The 13,413-nt window shown below is 39.9% G+C and overlaps 1 long non-coding RNA gene across 3 annotated transcripts in view; it reads right to left on the bottom strand.

The window, feature by feature from the left end:
* The window catches only part of LOC132524643 (uncharacterized), a 93,577-nt gene that overhangs the window by 26,308 nt on the left and 53,856 nt on the right, over positions 1-13,413 (bottom strand). For all 3 annotated transcript variants that reach the window (XR_009541952.1, XR_009541950.1, XR_009541951.1), the window contains one exon: positions 1,744-1,819. This is a non-coding gene — a long non-coding RNA (uncharacterized LOC132524643). The remainder of the gene's footprint in view (positions 1-1,743; positions 1,820-13,413) is intronic.

The raw sequence follows: 13,413 nt of genomic DNA on the forward strand, positions 1-13,413 counted from the left end.
ATGGATATTTATTTTATTCTATGGATTACAATCCAATCCTATTGTTATTTATTTCTTGCTCAAATTGTTTCATCTTTGGTCACTGAAAGTCCTTTCTAGTTGGCCCCTATGTCTTTTTGATATGCTGCCATTGTTTTTTTTTGGTGTGTGTTTTTGCGGTACGCGGGCCTCTCACTGTTGTGGCCTCTCCGATTGCGGAGCACAGGCTCCGGACGCGCAGGCTCAGCGGCCATGGCTCAGGGGCCTAGCCGCTCCGCGGCATGTGGGATCTCCCTGAACCCGTGTCCCCTGCATCAGCAGGCAGACTCTCAACCACTGCGCCACCAAGGAAGCCCCTGCCATTGGTTTTTGAGTACTTCCTTACTTTTCTTGGCATCACAAGATGCTCCAGAATCACTTTATTTTCCCTGTCCCACCCCCGGAGTTAACAACTTCTCCAAAAAAAGAACTTAAATCAAATCAAATCAAATCAAATCTTACAGTATAAATACTAAACATAGAAAAAAATTAACAACATAAAAAATTAGGGCTTTCCTGGTGGTGCAGTGATTGGGAGTCCGCCTGCCAATGCGGGGGGCGCGGGTTCGTGCCCCGGTCTGGGAGGTCCCGCGTGACGCGGAGCGGCTGGGCCCGTGGGACATGGCCGCTGAGCCTGCGCATCCGGAGCCTGTGCTCCGCAGCGGGAGAGGCCGCGGCAGTGAGAGGCCTGCGTACCACAAAAAGAAAAAATTAATTAATTAATTTTCATTAAAAACTTTAATTTTTTTAAATTAAAAAATAAGACAAGGTGGCATCATTTTTAAAAAAATATTTATTTATTTATGGCTGCATTGTTGCTGCGCTAGGGCTTTCTCTAGTTGTGATGAGCGGGGGCTACTCTTTGTTGCAGTGCATGGGCTTCTCAGTGTGGTGGCTTCTCTTGTGTGGAGCACGGGATCTAGGCGCATGGGCTTCAGTAGTTGTGGCACACAGGCTCAGTAGTTGTGGCTTGCAGGCTTAGTTACTCCGTGGCATGTGGGATCTTCCCAGACCAGGGATCTAACCTGTGCCCCCTGCATTGGTAGGCAGATTCTTAACCACTGCGCCACCAGGGAAGTCTCATGGCATCATTTTTTGTCCCTTAGAATTTGGCTGCTACTTGAATTACAGTTTTCCTCTCAGGCCTAGGTTGAGAGTATTCATCAGATGCGCACAATATCATATCATGGAGCAGTGGAGGGGTATTATATTCAGGGTGAATAATACTAAAATTCACAGCATAAAGATTAAGAGCATACACTCTAGAGTCAGATTGGCTGGGCTCAAATTCTATTTCAACCCCTTACTAGCCATATGACATTAGGCACGTTACTTAACTTCTGTGTGTCTTAGTATCTTCATGTGTAAAAATGAGGTTAATAATGGTACTTAAAGTGTTTAGAAGAGTTCTTGGCACATAATAAGCATAAAATTTTACCACCAATTTATAGTGCTCTTTAAATCTTACCAAGGACTTTCAATTAGATTAGCTCATTTTTATCACCAATAGCACTAGGTGTATTCCTATTTCAAACTTACAGATAAAGAAGCTGAGGCTTAGAAAGGTTAAGTAATTTTGCAGGATCATCATCTTTAAAGCGATAAAAACAAGACTCAAACTTCAGTCATCTAGCTGCAAACTCTAGGTAGGAATGTAAGCACCAACTGTGGAAAGTAGAACATTAAAAAAAACTAATAGGACAAAATTCTGTATTAACAAATTACCTGAGAACTCGTAGTGCTGAAGTCAGACTTCAGTGAGGTCTTTTCCTGAGTCTATCTGGATTTCTTTTCTTTCTTTCTTTAAAAAAAAAATATATATATATATATATATATATATATATATTTATTTATTTATTTAGACTGCGCCGGGTCTTAGTTGCGTGGGATCTTCGTTGTGGCATGCAGGATCTTTAGTTGCAGCATGCGGGATCTTTTTTTTTCGTTGCAGCATGTGGACTTTAGTTGTGGCATGCATGTGAGATCTAGTTCCCTGACCAGGGACTGAACCTGGGCCCCTTACATTGGGAGCACAGAGTCTTACCCACTGGACCACCAAGAAAGTCCTTATCTGGATTTCTTAACCTGGTCTATGACATCAGCTTTAAAAAAATTTTAAAAATCCTGATTTATTTATGCAAAATTGTGTATATGTGTATTTTTTTTTCCGGGAAAAGTTTTCACGTTTCATCAAATTCTCTAAGGAATTTGTAAACCCCAAAAGGTTAAGAACTTTGCCTGGACCGCCTGAATTTTCTGACAACCTACTTACGTGGAGTGGTTATGTTTACTTGATGCCATATTGGGGCAACTCACATCCTGATGGGAAGATAGCTAAAATTTTTTCTTATCTCTTTTTACACTTCTTATCATGGTAATTTTCATACATTCATAAAAGTGCAATTTCTATATACCCATCATTCAGCTTCAAAAATGTTTAACACAGGGCTTCCCTGGTGGCGCAGTGGTTGAGCGTCCGTCTGCCGATACAGGAGACGCAGGTTCGTGCCCCAGTCCGGGAAGATTCCACATGCCGCAGAGCGGCTAGGCCCGTGAGCCATGGCCGCTGAGCCTGCGCGTCTGGTGCCTGTGCTCCGCAACAGGAGAGCCCGCGTACCGCAAAAAAAAAAAAAAAAAAAAAAAAAAAAAATGTTTAACATAGAGTCAATCTTGTTTTACTAATAATCCTGAAACACACACATTCCCCTCTTGATTATTTTAACAAAACCCCACTTCATTTCATTTCATCTGAAAATATTCTAGGTTGTGATATAACTAAATCTCAATATAATCCCAGTATACCATAGAGAACCAATTGTAAAGTCTATTATTATTATTATTTTTTAACAAATTTATTTTAATTAATTAATTTATTTATTTTTGCTGTGTTGGGTCTTCGTTTCTGTGCTAGGGCTTTCTCTAGTTGTGGCAAGCGGGGGCCACTCTTCATCGCGATGTGCGGGCCTCTCACTATCGTGGCCTCTCTTGTTGTGGAGCACAAGCTCCAGACGCGCAGGCTCAGTAGTTGTGGCTCACGGGCCTAGCTGCTCCGCGGCATGTGGGATCTTCCCAGACCAGGGCTCGAACCCGTGTCCCCTGCATTAGCAGGCAGATTCTCAACCACTGCGCCACCAGGGAAGCCCTAAAGTCTATGATTTATTCAATTATTTATTCATTCAACAGAATTTTATGAAGCACCTAATATTGTACATTGCAAGGTACTAGAGAAGAAAGGTATCACATCACATGTTACTTTTTGAAGTCCTAAGATTTGGGCTTTTAGATGCCCTCGAAAAATAGCTCAAGGCCAAAATAGCTCAAGGCCAATTCATCCTTGATTTCTAACCATCTCTCTGCAACCCCTCCTCCCTATCAATCCATTTGTAAGTCCAATCAGCTGCATTTCCAAAATGTATACCAAATTTCTCCATGTCTATTCATCTCAGTTGCTTTATCTTAGCCCTAGCCACCGCTGGCTTTCTGCTGCACTCTGAAGACTCTTCTAACTGGTTTTCACGTTTCCGCTCTTGTCTCTCTATATTCCATTACCTGCTCAGGGAGATATGAACAGAAGCATTGAAGACAACATAAATGTCCATCAGCCAAAGAATGGATAAATTGTGGTATTTTAATATAAAAGAATACTAAACAGTTGTTTAAAATAAATGAATAAGAACTCCATATGAATGAATAAATCTCAAAAAAATACAACAGAGGGGAAAAAGAGCAAGTTGCAGAATAGGTACAGTATGGTACCATTCATATAAAGTTTAAAAACATGCAATATCAATTATACCTTAATTTAAAAAAGCAAAGCAGTGTTACACACATTGTTTATGGACATGTATGTGTGTGTGTGAGTGTGTGTGTGTGTGTGTGTGTGGTAAAAGCACAAAAACATGAATGAATATTATAAACATAAAATTCAGAATAGGAGTTACCTTTAAAGAGGGAGGGGAGGCACTTCCCTGGTGGTCCAGTGGTAAAAAATCCACCTTACAATGCAGGGGACGCGGGTTTGATCCCTGGTAAGGGAACTAAGATCCCACATGCTGCAGGGCAACTAAGCCCGTGTGTCGCAACTACTGAGCTGGTGTGCCTCAACTAGAGCCTGCGTGCCGCAAACTACAGAGCCGACGCGCTCAGGAGCCTGCACTCTGCAACTAGAGAAGAGAAAACCCACACGCCACAACTAGGGAGAAGCCCACGCGTGGCAAAGAGAGATCCCACATGCCTCAACGAAGATCCTGCGTGCCGCAACTAGGACCCCATGCAGTCAAAAATAAATAAAATGAATAAATAAATAATAAATAAATCTTAAAAAAAAAGAAAAAAGAGGGAGGGGAATAGGATTGAGAAGGGTACCATGGGGATTTCACTGAATCTAATTTCTTGCAGTATCCATACATTTTTGGATACCTGAAATATTTTATAATTAAAAAAACACAAAAATCAAATCAAGGTCACATAAAATTCTCCAATGACTTTTCATTATTCCTTAAAAGAAATCCAAACCTCTTACCAAGGTACAGCAATAGGTCCTATATGATCTGGCTCCTTACTGACTCCCCAACCTCCTCTCTTCCCCGCTCCCCATCAATCACCATGTTTTGGCCTCACTGAATTTGTTTCTATTCCTTGAAGAAGTCAAGTTTGTTCTGATCTCAGGACCTTTGGTACTAGCTCTTACCTCTACCCTTAGAACATTCTCCTGTGTGTTCACCCATTTGGATTCTCATCATTTAGGTCTCAGCTCAAGCAAGCCTTTGTTTGACCATCCTATTTAAAACGGTCCCCACCTATTCTGTTTTTCTCTACACATCATCCTTTCATTCCCTTAACAGCACTCATTACCCTTCAAGGTCTCTTGTTTATGTATTTACTGAATGATTTCTACTGGAATCTAAGCTCCTTGTCTGTCTTTCCTACTGCTATAGCCCTGGCCATTACAACAGTGCCTCACGCATAGGAAGCACTTGATAAATTTTTGTTGAATGAGCAAATTATTCTTATACTGAATAACCAGAAAAATCTCCTAACCTACTGTTTGTAAAGGAACAGAGCCTAGAAACTAAAGTACTTTTTTGGGGGGTTTCTTTTCCAGCTGTTAAAGGTTTTCTTTACTATGATTTGCATCAAAGGGTAATAAATCAAAATTTGTATTTTGATGATAGGCACTGGTATCAGCTCCTTTTCATTGTCTCTAATGTGGACAATAAAATTGAGTGATGTAATAAGTCAATCTGTACTTTGATGTACTGTCATGTATCTATTGCTAAGCCTTGTTGCTTTATCTTATACATTCTCTACAATGCTAATCTGGAAACATATGCTTAAACCATCAGTTCCTTCCTAGAATGTAGGAGTAAACTCAAGGGCATTTTGTCACGTTTCTATTTGTCATAAATAGAATTAGGAATAATTATTGACATTGTAAAATGTTCTTAAAACATGTGAGCCTTAGTGAATTCAACTTTTGTCTGGAGTGTACCCTGATTAGCACTGACTTCTCTAAGGAGAGGCTCTGCCCTTCGGAGCTTGCACTGAGATAACACAGCCTTAGTATGCGTAGCTCAGTTAATTAATTTTCCTCTGGAAGTTACTTCAAATTTTCATTTTTAATAAAGTTATTTTTATAAAGGTATTTTTTTTTCACTTTTGAATGTATGCTGCATTGACTTCATCACTTAATTCAATAGCAATTCAAAAAATCTTCCAAGGTTGATAGGTTTAATCTTTGGATTAAAGATAAACATATATGCTTTTCTTCTTTCTGGCTAGGTCTAGCTCTCCAGCTAAGATACAGAGCATATGTCTTACATTAGAGAATCTTATCAGGCTCAGAAGATGTACTCCCATTTCCTGTTCATACCACGCTTACATGCTGTGGAGCTAAATTATAATCATAGCTGCTATGCTATTTTTAAAATGCACTTACAATTTGAGCTCCTGGCTCCCTTTTGGAACCATGACCATACTGCCGCTTTCTCCTCACAGGCGCTATTTTATAGTAGTTGTGTCACTGAAATAAGAAATATCTTTATGCTAACATCCTTCTGGAAACCAATAAACCTTGCTAACTTGATGGGAAGTTTAGTTGGTGAATGAGATGTACAAAAAGTTTCTTTGAAAATTGAATAAAGGGATTTGATGTCTAAGTTGCATTTATTTGTTTAACAGAGAGAGGTGGGGGAAAAGTTGATCTGACAAGGTAATGAAAAAACAACAACTTTGTTTTAGAATTATACAGCAACCTCGACATATCCTTTAAACCAAGTAAAAGCAGAGATTTGGCATTTATCTGTTACCTATTTAATCTGGAAAAAAAAGTACCTTGTAAAGTGGAGTTTGCTTATTTATTGTTGGTGGGAGTTGGTATTGGCCAGTTTTTTTTGGCTTTCTTGAAATATCTGACTTGCTGCTTACAACTAATTAGCTAGATAATTCTGTGCTGGGTAGGTTCAACCATAACCCGTTATTGGTTTTCATATGTAAAAGTTTGGGGATAAATAATGTTTAGAAAAGTCCTCCTCCTGGTTTCATAATTCAATTTAGAGATAGAGTGCTCAAAGGGGAGAGAGAGGAGATTGAAGTTACACCTAGGAAAGAGACTTGCATTTATTTATTAATATTTTCATTTGACAGAAATTTTTATCACTTGGAGTATAAATGGGCACATATAAAAGGATGGGTCAGCAAGCCATAGAATAAGTCTCTTTCAACTGTTTCCCTGGAGAAGAGTTCCTGAAGTAGTTCTTCATATGTTACAACTCTAACGTTCCTCTTCAGAGCCCTAATTTTGGCATCAAGACGTTGGATCATTTGGGTTCAAACATCTGTTGTTTCTGGATGGCTTTAAAATTCCATTGCAAGTTCAAAAATGCTCAAATTGCAAAGCATGTCCTTATGAGAAGTATCTACTTGGTGTATGTTTGCCCTTCTCTCTCACAAATCTTCCAGGAACACTGCATTTGGGCCTACAATTTCTGCTTTGTTTCTCTACGTGTAGCAGTAACATGAAGTCTTTCTTTTATTCAGATCCCAGCTTCAAAGATTCAATTTTGGGCATGAAGTGCCTTTCCTTGCTTAGTTTATTCTTTATGTGTTTGGAATGCACTGGAATGTATGTAAATACTTTTCAAAGTCAGGACTTACGTTTTTTTCACTCTTGTACTTGCCATTGCCTGACTGCTCCATACCAATTTCTGTTAGAACTTTGCAAGTTCTAGCAAGATTTTTTTGGAGAAAGATAATTGCAATCAGATAACCCTTAAAGGGCAAATGTAGTATAAACAAACTTCTTTTTCTGAGAAATAGTTGCATTATAGCTTTTTTTTTTTTACCATTCCATGAAGCATCCCAACTAAGAGATATGATTGTAAGTGGAAAATGAATTAGAAGAATAAATGTTCTCATATTGAAAAAATAGAGTTTTTGATGAACATATATTGAAGAAGGTCTAGTTCTTACGATTCTCTCACCAAGCTACTGAACTCCCTAGCTCTGTATTCTTCCAAAACTTTTGAGTATGTTTTAAAGTCACAATGGATAGACATTTATGAAAAGTATAATTTTGATGGGGGAGACCACTCCATTGCAATTTGACTGGGATTTAGAATCACTTAAACACTGTTGGAGTTTAGGCAACCCTTTAAAAATGAGTCTTGGCATTGATTTCCTACACTCAATCATGTATCTAAATAAAACAATTTGGGAGATATTTTCTTTTGTATACAAACTTTGTGTTTTCTCCCTCAACCTGATAATGGTCATAAATTAATACAGCATGTACTATCTTAAGAACTACAGTGTATTAAGTAAATGATTTATAGCAAAACAAAATAAACCAAGGAAAGGTCTCAGCCTTCAAGGGTCTCCAGTGTTAGTAGTTAATTCTCGAATTCTCAGCCTCTGTGCTCTTTCGTTGGTAGCAGCCACCCCTCCAGTATTAAGGGTTGACTACCATGTGGGTCATTAACTCTAATCTTTCCTTGGCCCTTTGACTTCTTTATCTCCAGATGCACATAACAAGTTTTAAACCCACCCTGGACATTGACTTTTTGGACTTTCACCCCCTCAGCCTTAGCTCTGCTTTCCACAGAAGTAATTGTGATGTTTGGAAGGCTGCCCATCTTAGAGAATGCTCTGTGGTTTCCTCTTTTCTCCAAGTTCTTTTTTTTTTTTTTTAAGAGCGTCACACACAAATTAAAGATTTTCTCTTTTAAAGAAATCATTACTACTCTTTATCTATTGGACAGAGAGGGTAATATTAGGTTGCATTCTGTCCTTTGTTGTTATACTTGTAAAGATTTAAAAAATCTTTGCTACTGGATTCCAAGTTCCTTGCTGGGCTGTTTTCATCTCTGTCAAGGATGGCCTAGCGCTTGTCACCGAGAACAGAAGGGTTGAGACATGAAGCCCTGACATGAAGTGCGCCTGTATTAGAGAGCTGGCTCTGCCAAGTACCAGTAAGAGACAGTTGGGCTATTGTTTAGCCCCTGTAACACTTGGTTAAATAAGATAATGTATGTAAACCACTTAGCATGTGTTTTGTACACAGTCATTACCGAAATGTTAGCTATTAGAAGCATGTATATATGTGTTAAAGCAAAGGAAGACGTGCCACTGCTGCTTGCATAATCTTTTGATCTTCACAATTTCTGGAGCATGCAAAGTGTCTCTACAGGAGAACCCAAGCAATCTCTGATGCAAATTATTTATATTGATAGCATATGTTCATACAAACTAGTCGATAAACTCTAAGTGGCAGCCATTTCTAAACACTGCTTCTGAAGTTAAAAATTGCTGTTTTCAAGTCCCAGTGACAAAATGCATGGACAGCCCCAGCCCACGCAGAGTCTGTGAGTCTGGGATGTGCTCAGCAGCTGGGCAGTGACCTGAGGCAATGACCTAGTGGCTGGAGTCACAGATTCCACGCTCAGTCTTTGAATCTGGGCTTGGCAAGGTTCTTTGGCAATGAAACTTCTCTAAATAGTGGACCCCTTGGAGAATGTGAAGAAAGCTATCCATAGATAAACATATGTGGTGAGAGAGAGAGAGAGAGAGAGAGAGAGAGAGAGAGAGAGAGAGAGAGAGAGAGAGAATAGAAACAGATACAGAAATTGAGAAAAAAAAAAAGAGAGAAAGAAGAAAAGGAAGAGAGGATTCAAAAAGCCAGAGTACAAGTAAGAACCAGAGAGAGGCAATAAGATGCCAGACTCTGGATTCAAACAGACTTGGTTTTATTTATTTTTTTTTTTATTAATTTATTTTATTTATTTATTTTTGACTGCATTGGGTCTTCGTTGTTGCGAGTGGGCTTTCTCTAGTTGTGGAGATCGGGGGTAACTCTTCGTTGCAGTGTGCAGGCTTCTCATTGCAGTGGCTTGTCCTATTGCGGAGCACGGGTTCTAGGTGCACGGGCTTCAGTAGTTGTGGCGCATGGGCTTAGTTGCTCCGCGGTATGTGGGATCTTCCCAGACCAGGGCTCAAACCCATGTCCCCTGCATTGGCAGGTGGATTTTTAACCACTGCGCCACCGGGGAAGCCCCCAGACTTGGTTTTAAATCCTCATTTTCAAGCTGTGTGATTCTGGACAAGTTACGTAACTTCCCTTAGTTTCTGTATTTATAAAAAGGAGCAAAAAGGAACACCCACCTCAGAAGGTTTTTGTGAAGATTAAATGAGATAATACATTTAAAAGCATGTAGCCCAGTGAATGGACTATTTTATAACTTTCTCACTTCATAACATATTGAAGACTTTTCCTCATATATGGTATTTGTGTTTATTTGTTTACTTAGATATTTGTTTTATTAGAAAAGGGCATCGGGCTTCCCTGGTGGCGCAGTGGTTGAGAATCCGCCTGCCAATGCAGGGGACACGGGTTCGAGCCCTGGTGTGGGAAGATCCCACATGCCGTGGAGCAATTAAGCCTGTGCGTCACAACTACTGAAGCCCTCGTGCCTAGATCCGGTGCTCCGCAAAAAGAGAAGCCACAGCAATGAGAAGCCCGTACACTGCAATGAAGAGTAGCCCCTGCTTGCCACAACTAGAGAAAAGCCGACACGCAGCAACAAAGACCCAATGCAGCCGAAAATAAATAAATAAATAAATTTATTTAAAAAGAAAAGAAAAGAAAAGGGCATCACTAGAACCAAATGCATATGGTCCCATGTCAATCTGGAGAGATTCTTATTGCTGTTTTTGCAGGGACAATTACAGATAAATGATGCTGGGGGCTTTTATTTTCTCTCTTCTAAAGGGGCATGACTGTACCATTTTAAGAAATATTGATTTAGTGGTTCAAATGCCCAAATGGGAGTCACAAGGCATCCACTTACTTATTCTTTCACTTGACCAGAGTTCACTAGGGCGAAGCCAAGTTCCGAGTTACGTGGGCCTTGGGGTGTATGGGGTGGAGGTGGGCACACAGTGGGGAACTAAATAGAGGCTCTGCCCTGACTGAGTCCAAGGATTTTCCTCCTTGCTCTACCCCTCTGCTAGGCAGGAGGAAGTTTCTCTTGTTGTACCAGGGTACAATGCCAGGGCTTCCCAAGTTGTTATACAGTCAGAGGGGAAAGAGATAAAAAAAGGAGCCCTAAAGTAGATTGTAGGCTGCACTTCTGCTCCATCTGTCCCATTTACATATCATTCTATTCTGACTTTGACTCACTGACTCATGCTGGTCTGAGCACCTTACACTTCAGTTCTCACATCTGTAAAATGGAATGATGGTGATTTTTTTTTTTTTTTTTGCGGTACGCGAGCCTCTCACTGCTGTGGCCTCTCCCGTCGCGGAGCACAGGCTCCGGACGCGCAGGCCCAGTGACCACGGCTCACGGGCCCAGCCGCTCCGCGGCATGTGGGATCCTCTCGGACCGGGGCACGAACCCGTGTCCCCTGCATTGGTAGGCGGACTCCCAACCACTACGCCACCGGGGAAGCCCATGGTGATTGTTAATTCCCTTCCTTCAGGGACTGTTACAAATTGTAAAATTAACAAGTTACACTTGGAAAGCATTTTAACCTCTCAGTTGAAAAGCAGAGAAGTAGTTCAAGGTATAGTTTATATATTCATTGCATTTAATAATTTCCTTGCAGATTATGTTCTTCAAAATGGGCATGGATGTTTTCAATTTAATAATTCAACCCAACTATATTTATTGAACACCTATTACAAAAAAGATAGAAAAATCATTAAGACTCCATCTTTGCCCCTCAGTTGGTAAATTGAACTACTTTCCGATTTTACTTGTGTAGTCTCAAAGGGACCTATTTATCTAATTGCATATAAATTTAACATTCATATCGCTAATTGGATCCTTACCTATTCTCCCATGTACACCCCACAAAGAGGTTAGAAAGAAATTTGATACTTAGCACCTGATGATTTTCGTCTATTAAAGCCTTCTGAAAAACAATGTATATCAACAGGAAGGGGGAATCTTCATTTATCCTATTTGCTAGCTAATAAACAGAGTGAAACAGGAGAGGGAGAAAGGAATGTGCGTAGAGGTCTGTCGACACTTGGAGAGCTACTGTCATCCTCAAGAACTCAGTAATTTCTCACATTCTTCCTTCTCCTCTTCTATAGGCTTAATTACTCAAGGCTTTGCTGGGATTTGAAGCTTATCCTATTATTTAAAGATCGAAATCAGGATATGAGAAATAAACACAGGACATCATGTTTACTTTCAGCCTCAGTCTCTAGTAGGGTTTTAACTGTTTAACTAAAGATAGTCTCCAATCTGATTTCACTAGTATACTCCAACATTTCACTAGTATACTCCAAATCTCCATGTAAGGTTACAGACCTATTTTAGCTGGATCCATTTTCTTCTGGGCAGATAAGCTAAGATTGCAACATCAGAAGCAGTTCAACCAATCATTATGTATAAACCTCAGCCCATTTATATAATGCAATCCTTCTGGTAGTAATGACACAAAAGATGCAAATAAGCAAGATCACAAGCCTGTCAAAGTCCCAAATCATTTGTGGCAACAGGGCCACAAAACCTCTCTCTCCTTGGAAGTAAAATAGTTGCTCTAATGGTAACCAAATGCCCTCCTTCAGGACAGTATTTCAAGAAGGTAGAGTGTACATGTATTATACAAATGTATACAGTCTCTTTAGGAGATAATAATAAATATCATGCTGGGAAGCTGGAACACAAAAAGACTAAGTACTGTCTAGAAGATCATTCTACAAATCTCAGGAAAAGCAGTAAGTGTCCAGGCCTGTGATCCTTTGTCCAGGCCATGAGATAGCACAGCCCATGTGAAAGAAGGACCAGCTAGTTTTACAGCATAACATGGTATTTTATTTCACCATAGTAGACTGCTGGGAAATCTCTGGAGGCCTGGCAGCTGCGTCTTGTCTTTAATATGAAGCCTCGGGATGGGGGGAGAGAAAGAGAGAGAGACTCATAATTTACAAGAGGCACAGCCATAAGAAAGCCATTCTGAGCAACTGAACCAGACACAGAGGGGGAGCTGCTATTCCATCCCTAAGTCAAGAATGCTTTTTGTCTTTCCTTCTCTCCTTATCGGCTGTGTCCTCATGAAAAGATCATTTATGGATGGTGGAATGAGTGCATTAGAGCCAGCTTCTGTTCTTTGCTTTTTTTCCCCCATTGCTGCTGTCCTGTAAAACAGCCCCTTTGTTAAAGACTGAAAGAGCAGATGCAGCTCAGATACTATCGTAAATAAATTGGGGAGGGAGTATTTTATCTTGAATTGGTCTAACACCATTTTTGTGTTGAAAGCAGTTCTACTGCTGATCCAAATATTCTAGAAAGTTGAGAGACCCACAGCAAAGTAGTATTTTACATGTATCTCTTTAAAATGATGTAAGGTATGGGAAGAATTAATATGTCAATTAAATAATACATAGAAGAAATGGACACAAAATGGCATCATGGGGTGGAGTGAATAAGGGAGGCCTTGTGGAAGAGGTAGGATTAATAGAAAGTGCTGGATAAAGTATGAGTGAAGGCATAGGGCTAGGCATGGACTTAGTGGGCATAAAAGTAAGAAGACTGTTTATTAGTTTCATAGAATTAGAAGTAGGTAGAAGGAAAAGGTGCACAGGTTCGGTAGAAACTAAAAACTAGGCTTAATGTTTTAGAGTGTTTAAGTAATCAATTAGTTGCTATCCATGTTCATATTTGTGAAAAATGTTTTAGATATAGATGACAAAAGGAAAATCATTTACAATCCCACCAGTCGTAAAGATGGTGAACATTCTGGTGCATTTTCTTTCACAAACTTTCTTTGCAAATGTATTATCTTAGTTTAGAGTCCCCAGAGGCAGATCCTGATACAAGGATTCAAGTACAACTAGTTTATTTAGGAGGTGATTCCAGAAAACACCATTAGGGGAGTGGAAGTAGT

Source organism: Lagenorhynchus albirostris, chromosome 8, assembly GCF_949774975.1.
Source record: "Lagenorhynchus albirostris chromosome 8, mLagAlb1.1, whole genome shotgun sequence".
In the NCBI taxonomy this organism is placed as follows: domain Eukaryota; kingdom Metazoa; phylum Chordata; class Mammalia; order Artiodactyla; family Delphinidae; genus Lagenorhynchus; species Lagenorhynchus albirostris.